The sequence below is a fragment of the Tamandua tetradactyla genome, chromosome 5 (assembly GCF_023851605.1).
Source record: "Tamandua tetradactyla isolate mTamTet1 chromosome 5, mTamTet1.pri, whole genome shotgun sequence".
In the NCBI taxonomy this organism is placed as follows: Eukaryota; Metazoa; Chordata; class Mammalia; order Pilosa; family Myrmecophagidae; genus Tamandua; species Tamandua tetradactyla.
In genome coordinates, this window is record NC_135331.1 from 113540083 (window position 1) to 113550973 (window position 10891).

At 35.6% G+C, this 10891-nt stretch overlaps 1 non-coding gene across 1 annotated transcript; it reads left to right on the top strand.

Moving 5' to 3' along the window:
• The first annotated feature begins 8928 nt into the window (after positions 1-8928).
• LOC143685276 (U6 spliceosomal RNA) lies at positions 8929-9035 on the top strand. Its single transcript, XR_013176524.1, has one exon. It is a non-coding gene; the product is annotated as a U6 spliceosomal RNA (small nuclear RNA).
• Positions 9036-10891: the final 1856 nt, after the last annotated feature.

The window sequence follows — 10891 nt, forward strand, 5'->3', positions numbered from 1 at the left end:
TGGAAGAAAAGGCTGCTTCCATGAGATGGATCAGGATTAAAACATGGCTTTTCTAAGGTACACAATCCTTTCAAACCAGCACAGAGTAGCTAGAGGAAAGTACCTGAAACTGTTGAATTGTGTTCCAGTAGCCTTGATTCTTAAAGAAAACTATGTAACTATATAGCTTTTACAATGTGATTGTTCAAACCTTGTGTCCGATGCCCCTTTTTTCCAGGGTATGGACAGATGAGTAAAAAATAATAATAATAATGAGTATAAAATAAACAAATAATAATAGGGAGAGATTAAGTGTAAAAATTAGCTGGACTGAAATAGTGTGGGTCAGTGAGAGGGAGGTCTAAGGTGTATGGGATGTATGGGTTGTTGGTTTTTTTCTCTTTATTTCTTTATCTGGAGTGATCCAAATGTTCTAAAAATGATCCTGGTGAAGAATATACAACTATGTGATGGTAATGTGAGTCACTGATTGTATAATATGATTGGGCTGTATATGTTTGGATATTTCTCAATAAAAATATTTTTTAAATTAGAAAAAATCAGGTATTAATTCCCCATTCTTTACCACAACCCAGCCCTTGGTAACCTATATTCTAGATTATAAATTTATGAGTTTGCTTATTCTAATTAGTTCATATCAGTGAGATTACACAATATTTGTCCTTTTGTGTCTGGCTTCTGTTACCAAGCATAATGTCCTCAGGTATCATCCATGTCATCGCATGTATGAAGACTTCATTCTTTTTATGGCTGAATAATATTCCTTTGTATGGTATTACCACATTTTGTTCATCTGTTCATTGATTAATGGGCATATGGGTTGTTTCCATCTTCTGGCAATTGTAAATGATGCCACAATGAATATTAGAATGCAAATATCTGTTTTGAGTCCCTGTTTTCAATTCTGTTGGATATTTACCTAATAGGAGGATTGTGGGTCATATGTTAATTCTATGCTAACTTTCTGAGGAACTGCCAAACTGTCTTTCACAGCAGCTGCACCACTTTAAATTCCCACCAGCAATAAATGAATGTTCCTATTTCTTCACATCCTCCACAACAATTGTAGTTTTCTGTTTTTTCAATAGTAGCTATTAGAGAAATGATATCTCATTGTGGTTTTGATTTGCATTTCCCTTATAGCTAATGCTATTGAACATCTTTTCATGTGTTCTTTAGCCATTTGTATAACTTCTTTGGAGATTTGTCAATTCAAATCCTTTGCCCTTTTAATTGAATTATTTGCTTTTTATTTTTGAGTTATAGGATTACTTCATATGTTATGGACATTAAACCCTTATCAAATATATGGTTTCCAAATATTTTCTTGAATTTAGCAGGTTGTTTTTTCATCTTTATGATAAAGTACTTGAAGCCCCCAAGTTTTTTATTTTGATGAGATCCCATTTTTTCTTTTTCTTTTATTGCTTGTTCTTTGAGTGTAAAGTCTAAGAAACCATTGTCTAACACAAGATCCTGAAGATATTTCCTATATTTTCTTCTAGGATTTTTGATCGATAGTGAGTTAATTTTTATATATGCTGTGAGATAGGGGCTGTCCGCCATTCTTTTGCCTATGGGTTTCCAGTTCTCCCTACAGTATTTTTTTTTTTTAAAGACTATTCTCTAACAATTGAGTGGACTTGGTGGCCTTGTCAAAAATCAATTGGTTATAGATGTGAGGGTCTATTTCTGAACTCTCAATTCTATTCCTTAGGTCTATATATCTATCTTTGTGCCAGTTCCATGCTCTTTGGACCACTGTAAATTTGTAATAAGATTTAAAGTCAGGAAGAGTGAGTCCTCCAACTGCGTTCTGCTTTTTCAAAATGCGTTTGCCTGTTTAAGCCCCTTGCCCTTCCAAATAAACTGTGTGATTGACTTTAACATTTCTGCAACGTAGGTTGTTGGAATTTTTATTGGTGTTGTGTTAAATCTGTAAGTCATTTTGGATAGAATTTATGTCCTGACAATATTTAGTTTTCCAATACATGAGCATGGACTGTTCTTCTATTTATTTCGATCTTCTTTGAATCCTTTTAGAAAAATATTGTAGTTTTCCATACATAAGACCTTGACATTCTTTGTTAAATTTATTCCTAGATATTTGATTCTTTTAGTTGCTATTATAATTGGAATTTTTTTCTTGATTTCCTCCTCAGATTGCACTTTACTAGCCTATAGAAGCACTACTGACTTTTGTGTGTTGATCTTGTATCCCACCACTTTGCTGAATTCATTTGTTAGCTCTAGTAGCTTTGCTGTAGATTTCTGGGGTCTTGATATAGGATTATGTTATCTGCAAACAGTGAAACTTTTACTTCTTTCTTTCCAATTTGGATAACTTTTATTTCTTTTTATTGCCCAACTGTTCAGACTAGAACTTCCAGTACAATGTTGAATAACAGTGGTGACAGTGAACATCCTTATCTTTGGTCCAAATCTTAAAGGGAAAGCTCTCAGACTTTCATCACTGATACGATGTTATCTGTGTTTTTAAATATGCCCTTTATCATGATGAAGAAGTTTCCTTCCAACCCTAATTTTCTAAGTACATTTATCAAGAAATATTGCTGGATTTTGTCAAATGCCTTTTCTACATCAATTTGAGTTTATCATGTGTTTCTTTCCCCTTCATTTTATTAATGTGGTGTTTTAAATTAATTGATTTTCTTATTTTGAACTACTCTTGCATATCTAAGATAAATCCCACTTGATTATGGTGTATAATTCCTTTAATGTGCTCTTGGATTTGAATTGCTAGTATTTTGTTGAGGGTTTTTGCATCTATATTAATTAGAAAAATTGTTCCGTAATTTACTTTTCTTGTAATATCTTTGTGTGGCTTTAGCATTAGGATGATGTTGGCTTCATAGAATGAATTAGGTAGTATTCTTTCCTCTTCAATTTTTTGGAACAGTTTCAGCAGTATTTGTTTTAATTCTTAAAGGAGTGTTTGTTATAATTCACCTGTGAAGCCACTTGGTCCTGGACTTTTTTGTTGGCGCATTTTTGAATGACTGATTCAATCACTTTATTTTCACTTAGGTTCTTCATGTGTTTCTAGGAATTTGTCCATTTCATCTAGGTTGTCTAATTTATTGGCATACGGTTGTTCATAAGTATCTTCTTATGATAGTTTTATTTCTTTAGGTTTAGTAGTAATATCTCCCTCTCATATCTGATTTTACTTGCCCCCTTTTTTCTTTGTCAGTTTAGCTAAAAGGTTGCCGATTTTATTGATTTTTCAAAGAACCAGTTTTGGTTTGCTTAATGCCCTCTATTGTTTCTTAATTCTCATTTCAGCTATATCTGCTTAAACCTTTTAATTTTTTTTCTTTTTGCTTGCTTTGGGTTTAATTTGCTGTTCTTCTAGTTCCTCCAGGTATGCAGTTAGCTCTTTGATTTTAGCTCTTTTCTTCTTAAAATGTAAGCATTTAGTCTACAAATTCCCCTCTCTGCAGTGCCTATGCTGTGCCCCATAAATGTTGATGTGTTATGTTCTTATGTTCACTCATCTCAAGATATTTACTGATTAGCTATGTAATTTTCTCTTTGAACCATTGATTAAGATTGTGCTATTTAACTTCCATGTATCTGTGGTTTTTCCAGTTCTCCCCTGTTCTTGATTTCCAGCTTCATTCCATTGTGGATGGGGAAGATTCTTTGTTTAATCTCAATATTTTAACATTTATTGAGACCTGTTTTGTGACTAAAAATATGATCTGTCCTGGAAAATAATCCATGTGCATTTGAGGAAAAGGTATATCCTACTGTTTTAGGGTACACTCTTCAGTAAATGTTTGCTAGGTCTAGTTCATTTATCATATTACTCAAGTTCTCTGTTTTCATATTGATCTTCTGTCTAGATGTTCTATCTGTTGATGAGTGTGATGTATGAAATCTCCAACTATTGTGTGAAGGTGTCTATTTCTCCCTTTTGCCAGTGTTTGTCTCTTGTATGTTGGTGCACTCTGGTTAGGTGTAAAAAATATTTGTAATTGTTTTTCTTCTTGTGGATTACACCTTTCATTAAGGTATGGTCCTTCTTTGTCTCTTATAAATTCTTTGACTTAAAGTCTATTTTGTCTGAAATTAATATAGCTACCCCAGCTCTTTTTTTATTACTATTTTAAAGGAATAGCTTTTTCCATCCTTACACTTTCAATGTATTTGTGTATTTGGATCTGAGGGGAGTCTCTTGTAAGCAAGCTATAGCTGGATCATGCTTTTTAATACATTCTGCCAATTTGTGGCTTTTGATTGAGGAGTTTAACTTATTAATGTGCAGTGTCAGTACTGTAAATTTGTACTTACTTCATCCATTTTTTCCTTTGGTTTTTTTTTTTTTTTTTTTTTTTTTTTTTTTTTTTTAAGAAAGACAGAGAAGGAAGGAAGGATGGAAGGAAGGAAGGGAGGAAGAAAGGGAAACATCTTTATTTTTATTATATTTTGTTTGTTTATTTGTTTTTTACATGGGCTGGGGCCGGGAATCGAACCGGGGTCCTCCGGCATGGCAGGCACGCACTCTTGCCCGCTGAGCCACCGCGGCCCGCCCTTCCTTTGGTTTTTATATAGTATATATTTTTTGTCTCTCTTTTCCTTTATTTCAATCTTCTTTTCTGTATAATTGATCTTCTCTGATGTATTTGATTGATCCCCTTCTCATTGCTGTTTCTATTTTTTAAATAATTTCTTTTTGGTTACCTGGAATTTATAATATACTATTAAAAAATGAAATATGCCAAATTATCTTCAGTAGCATGCATATTTTTTGCTCCCATATTCCTGCATTTCCCCTCTTACATTGTTTTTGTTCTACTTTACCTCTTTATATTTTGCGTGTCCATTATCAGGGAAATGTGCCTTTATCTTGTTCAATTGTACTCTGACACTGTTGGAACTAAAGTGTAGAGTTGTATATTGAGGAAACAGTACTATTGTATTTTGCATTCACCTTTTTAGTTACCTTTACTGAAGATCTTCATTTCTTCCCACTACTCCAAGCCAATCTCTCTTGTCCTTTCCTTTCAACCTACAGAATTCCCTCTAGTCATTCTTGCAGAGCAGTGCTTTTGTTTATGAACTGTCTCAGTTTCTGTTTATCTGTGAATACTTTAAACTTCCCCCCCTTTTTTTTGGTATGGGCAGGTACCAGGAATCGAACCTGGGTCTCCTGCATGGCAGGTGAGAACTTTGCCACTGCACCACCATTGCCCGCCCACTTCCCCTGGTTTTTGAAGGACGATTTTGCTGGATGAAGCATTTTGAGTGGTGTTTTCCCTCTTTCAGTACCTTAAATATATAATACCACTGCCTTTTCACCTCCATGGTTTCTCATGAAAAATCCTCACCTCCATGATTTATTTAAATTCTCACCCTCACTCAGTGCCCCCTTTTCCTTACATTTGTCAGTTCTTGGACCCATCCAGTCTTGTGGTTCAGTTCCCTGCCTCCATTTCTTTTTCTCTACGAGATCTTTCTGCCTCTGGTTTCTTCCCTGTTAGGTATTCTGCTCCAAGCAGACAGAATGAGTCCATCCAAGTGAGTCCATTTTGTGTTTAGGGGGTCGAGTGGTCCAGCCCAGAAACTGAATTCAGTGCATACACCTTTTGCCAATGTTTTTTCTATGGCCTCTTTCACTCTTTCTCTTTCTCCTTCTCTCCCTCTCTCCCTCTCCCCCTCCCCCACCTCCACACGCCCCTGGAGGTCCTTTTGTGTATAGTATGACATAGAGCCTTGTGCTTTGCCCTGGGTCTCTGCAGATTTTGGTCCCTGTGCTTGAATATGCAAGGAGTTCTAACTCGCAGTTGTGAGTGGCTCTATAATCTGCATCCACGACAGAAGGGACCTGGGCTGTGCTGCCTCTGTGGAACTCACAGGTGAGGGGTGCCAGACTGGCATGTCCAGTTACTGCTACCCTTTAACTATGTTCCAGAGTTTTGAGGAAGGTGGTTCTACAGTTTTTGCTAGTTGTTTAAATATTCTATGGGGGGAATGGCACCCTGGAACCCTGGAGTGTCTTACCATGTCATCTTGGTTGACCACTTCTGCTATTTTTAAAGTTAATCTTGCTCTGTTGTTGTAGCATCTTAGAATTATGATGTTGTGAAAATAGAGTTTCCCATAAAACTGGAAAGAAAATGCTTAAAAAATTTAGCTCCCAATCCTCATTTGTATTGTTAGTCTTATGTCAAATCATTTCATTATTCACAACGCATCTTAGAACACCGTAAAATGTTATTCATGTGAGGTAATTGGGGCTTAGTTCTGCTGTCTCTATGTGTGTGCAGTGCCAGGGAATTTATGGGGCTCAAGCCAGGTGTTCTAATTTATTTCAGCAGGTGTTCTCAAACTTCCTTTTGCAAATTTGTTATCGAATAGGAGTGCTTTGTAATGTCAATTTGTATGTAATAGTAGATACTGTTGTTCCTTGCATCTGAAGAGGCAGACAGCACAAGTGGTTGTCACGTGTGGTTGTGTAAAATGTTTTGTGACCATTTGCTGTAGGACAGGTTGTGCATCTTTATTGAAAGACTGGCTGAACATACTGGCACTTAATTAAGGCTTGTTGACCCTCTTCCCAGCTGTTTGTTCAGCAGGTTACCAGTGAGCTTCATCAGAGGAAATTTTGCCTCCCTGTGTCCTTCTGCTCATGCCAACCTATATTTGTTCCACTTCTGTACTTTATTTAATATTCTGTTGGTCAATCCATGTCACATTAATTTTTAGGGAAAAAACATGAGCACACTTAAATGATGGTAAAGAGATAAAGGATTGACCTATCAGCGAATTAGTATTGCACAGATCAAGGGCTCTCAAAGTATATTCCTGGACAAGCAGCACCGATGTCTCTGGGGAACTTGTTTGAAATGCAAATTTATTAGACCTCCCTCCAAACATACTGAATCAGAAACTCTGTTGCTGGGACTCACCATCCAATAATCTGTGATTTAACAAGTTCTCCGGGTGATTGTGATGAACTCTCAAATTTGAGACCTTTTGGCATAGAGAAACATTCATTGACTCATTCTTTTGATAATTAATTACTAACAATTTATGAATTACTACTGTGAGTCAGGCTCTACCAGGGATGTCGAGGTGCTGGAGGCTTAAAGGGAGTTAAACAAGACCTCTTAATAGAGTTGTTCTAGGGACCAAAACTACAATGTTGACTTCAGTCCTGACCGATGGACTGGAGTTGGTGACCAGAAAAAGTAGGGCCAATTGTTAGTGTGAGTGGCTCAACACAAAAATCTTACTATCATGAAACTGGATAAAAAGTATTATTTTTTGAGCAGGCAACTGTGACTCAGTGGCAGAGTTCTCGCCTCCCATGCCGGAGGCCTGGTTTTGATTCCCAGAGCCTGCCCATGCCGAAAAAAAAGTTTTATTTTCCAAGAGGACAAAATACTTTTTAGCTTAAGCTGGGAGGAAGTACTCACATTTAGAGCTATACTGCAGATAGTTTTTTCAGCAGGAATATGACATTTAATATTTTTGTTAAAAGAAGCATTTTATATTTTATAACAGTTTTAAATATAATATCCACTTTTAAACATTCAGCATAGAGGGAATACAGAGGCATGCTGTATTACTTAATCTGTCATTAAATAAATATGTCATACACAGTAAATACACATTACTTAATGACAAATCAAGATCTGGAACAGAGGCACTGTACTTCAAGAATTATTCCTTGAAGATTAGTGATTTTCAAACCATTAGACCCATGAACCCATGAAATTATATCTATAGACAAGGAAATGCATCATTGCCCTGAAATAAAACATATGAACTTCTCAAGAAATTTTTGTGTTGTAAATTGAGGTTGTAAATAATATTTTATTTGATAAACAATTTTCCACTCAAAAGTTCAAAACTGCACTACCATGTTGCCTTGTTAGGGAAGATGCTTACCTGCTGTGGTTGAAAATTAATTTTGGCTTAGAGCTATAAAAATACAGAGACTATGAAAGTATATTCATGAGTATCAAAGTCCATGCATTCAGACAAAATTTAAAATGAGACATGAAGGGAGCAAATATTAATCTGCCACTTTTTTCATTGTTAAAACTTTTGGAGGTCTGTTCTCTCTGATATCATACTCTTTTAATACAGTTTTGTTTTCCTCTGCAGTAGTTTCCATCAGAGAAGAAGATGGCCATTGACTGAACTCCAGTAACAAAAATGATGATAAACATATTCCCTTTCTATCCATAGACATCAGGTTCCAGAAAATGTTTGATCTGCAAAAAGGACTGAGACCAGATGAATGTGTTAACCTGTCAGAAAATGTAGGATGATATTTTGGGACAAATTATGCCCTGATTGGTTCACCTACTATTCACACAGCTCATAAAGCAAATTACACTGGCTTTTAAAAATAGCTTATCCTTTTGCCCTAGGTTCTAATCCTTTGGACAGTTCAATGATTACTTCAGTGCTAATAAATTCCCAAACTCAAGAAGGTTCCTTTTAATTTTTCTGGGTTTTGTAAGTCTGTGTGAAACTTTATAATTTCCGTTTACCTAGCTTTCGTTTTGTAACAAACCCATTTCTATTGTAGGTTCCATGTGGAGCAGGGGAGTATTCTGTGTCAAGGGAAATAAAAGGTAATTTAGTGAGTATAAGATGGGCATAAACTCTCTTCAAGCAATCTCACTTCATCATCATAACACAACTACGGTGTAGATCATTTCTCCCGTTTTGCAGGTAAGTGAACTAAGATTCTGAGGGCTTGTAACTTTCCAAAGATGAAACATTAATAAGTGCCCAACTGTGTTTGATACAAATTGTGTGTACTTAATAATTGTTATATGATCCATTCCAGGTGCAGTTGAGAATTGCAATTTGAAAGATCAATAATCTAAGGAATAATAAGAGTGAGTGACAGTATTGCCATATTCATTATCAAAATGCAATCAGGTGCTAGTTTCGGCAGCACATATACTAAAATCGGAACGATACAGAGAAGATTAGCATGGCCCCTGAGCAAGGATGACATGTAAATTTGTGAAGTGTTCCATATTTAAAAAAAAATGCAATCAGAATGTCTCAGGCATTTACTATGCAGTAACTAAACTGGAGAGTCAAAGATGAACATGGCTCATCTCTCACAAAGCTTTTAGTCTATGGCTTTGCCATCCAGTACAGCTACTAGTTACTTCTGGCTCTAAATTTAAATGGATTAAAATAAAATAAAATTGAAAATTCATACCCCCACTCAAACTAGTCACATTTAAGCATTCAATAGCCACACGTGGCTCGTGGCTACCATATTGGATGCAGATAACCATACACACAGTAGTAGAAAACAAAACTGCTAAATATCTTCCATTATATTTACACACTAGAATTCAGAGGCAGACACGCTGAAATACAACTTTCCATATTAAAATTATAGGGAAATAAAAAAGCAATCTCCTTTTATATATTTCAATTTTGGAAAATAAAAGCAATCTCCTCTGTAGAAGTTCATAAAAAACAGTTCATCTCAAAGGATTCTAAATTGAGGACATTGCTCTAAACTAATCTTGAGCAGCTAGCTGTGTGAGGCTGAATGCGGAAAACACAGCCGTGAGAAATAATGGTCATAGTTCCTTATTTAGGAAACAAAGGGGCATAAAATCAAATTAAAATATATCATCTCTGCTGTGGTTTCTGGTACTATGCTTTATGAAACATCTTCTCTCCTTTAAAATTAGGCTTCTATTGCTTCTTAGTGCAGAATAAGTAGTCCATTTGTTCAGAGGTTGGTTTTTAAGGCATATTTTATAACTTGGATTTTTAAAATCTCTTTCTGTTCCCCAATTAGTATATGGAATAGGGAAAAAATGTGCTACCTAGAGCAGGAAACTCTACTATAATGAGAGGTCATTTAGATTTTATGAAATGAGAGTGATAATGTTTCACAGCTAGGGAAAGCTTACTGGAATTAGAGATACCATGTTCATCTTTCTTTAGTTTTCGAATAGGCTACTACGAAACTGCTGGCCAGAGAAGTTTCATCTCTGCATTGGAATGCAATGTATGCATATAAGCAAAATAACCTAAATATGTTTGTGAGTTCAGCTCATGTTTGAATGAGCCTGCCTGGGAACAAAGAAGGCCATAACTGTGTCTCTTCACATTTAGGTTTCAAATTCATGTCAAACCCCCACAAGGTAGTTTGACTTACAGATAAACTCGACCAGTACTGCTGGTATTCAGCAAACAGATCAATTTAGGCTTCAAAACCCAGTAGAAACATCAGAGCAGGGAGTCAGAAAAGAATAGTTAGGTAGCAGGACAGACTGCTGGTGGGTTTGTTTGGTCAGCCCAGTGGGTTTTTGTTGTAGAAATTTGCTGTTTTCAATTAACATTACTACCTTTCTAGACTCTTCGGTTAGGATTCTTCCATGCATTCCCAACATTTTTATACCCAGAGCCCATGCCTGTATAGCCCCCGGTATTTGATTTTTCAAATCATGAATTAGATTTTTATTAACATTAGAATAGTTAGGAGTCTTATACAGAAATTTATGAGAAAAAAATATTTGCTTGAAAATAGCAATTTTTAATTACATATAATCGGTACATTAAAAATTCTAAGAATTGAAAATTTGTAAATGTGAGTCTATAATCATATAAGCACAGTAAACATTACAATACTTTAAAACATACCAAATTCATATGTTAGTTTTAAACCAACAAACTGCAAGCTAGTCAAGAGTCTTTAGACATGAATGATTAGGTAGTTCTCTTTACCACCTTTCCTTATCTAGCATCCTTCTAAGAATGCTACAGGGGACATGTAGACTCTTCCATATGACTCAAGGCCTACTAACAACTATTTCTATTAAGGCTTTTCTATCCACTCTGTAAATCTTTATAGCTTCCCTTCTTTGTG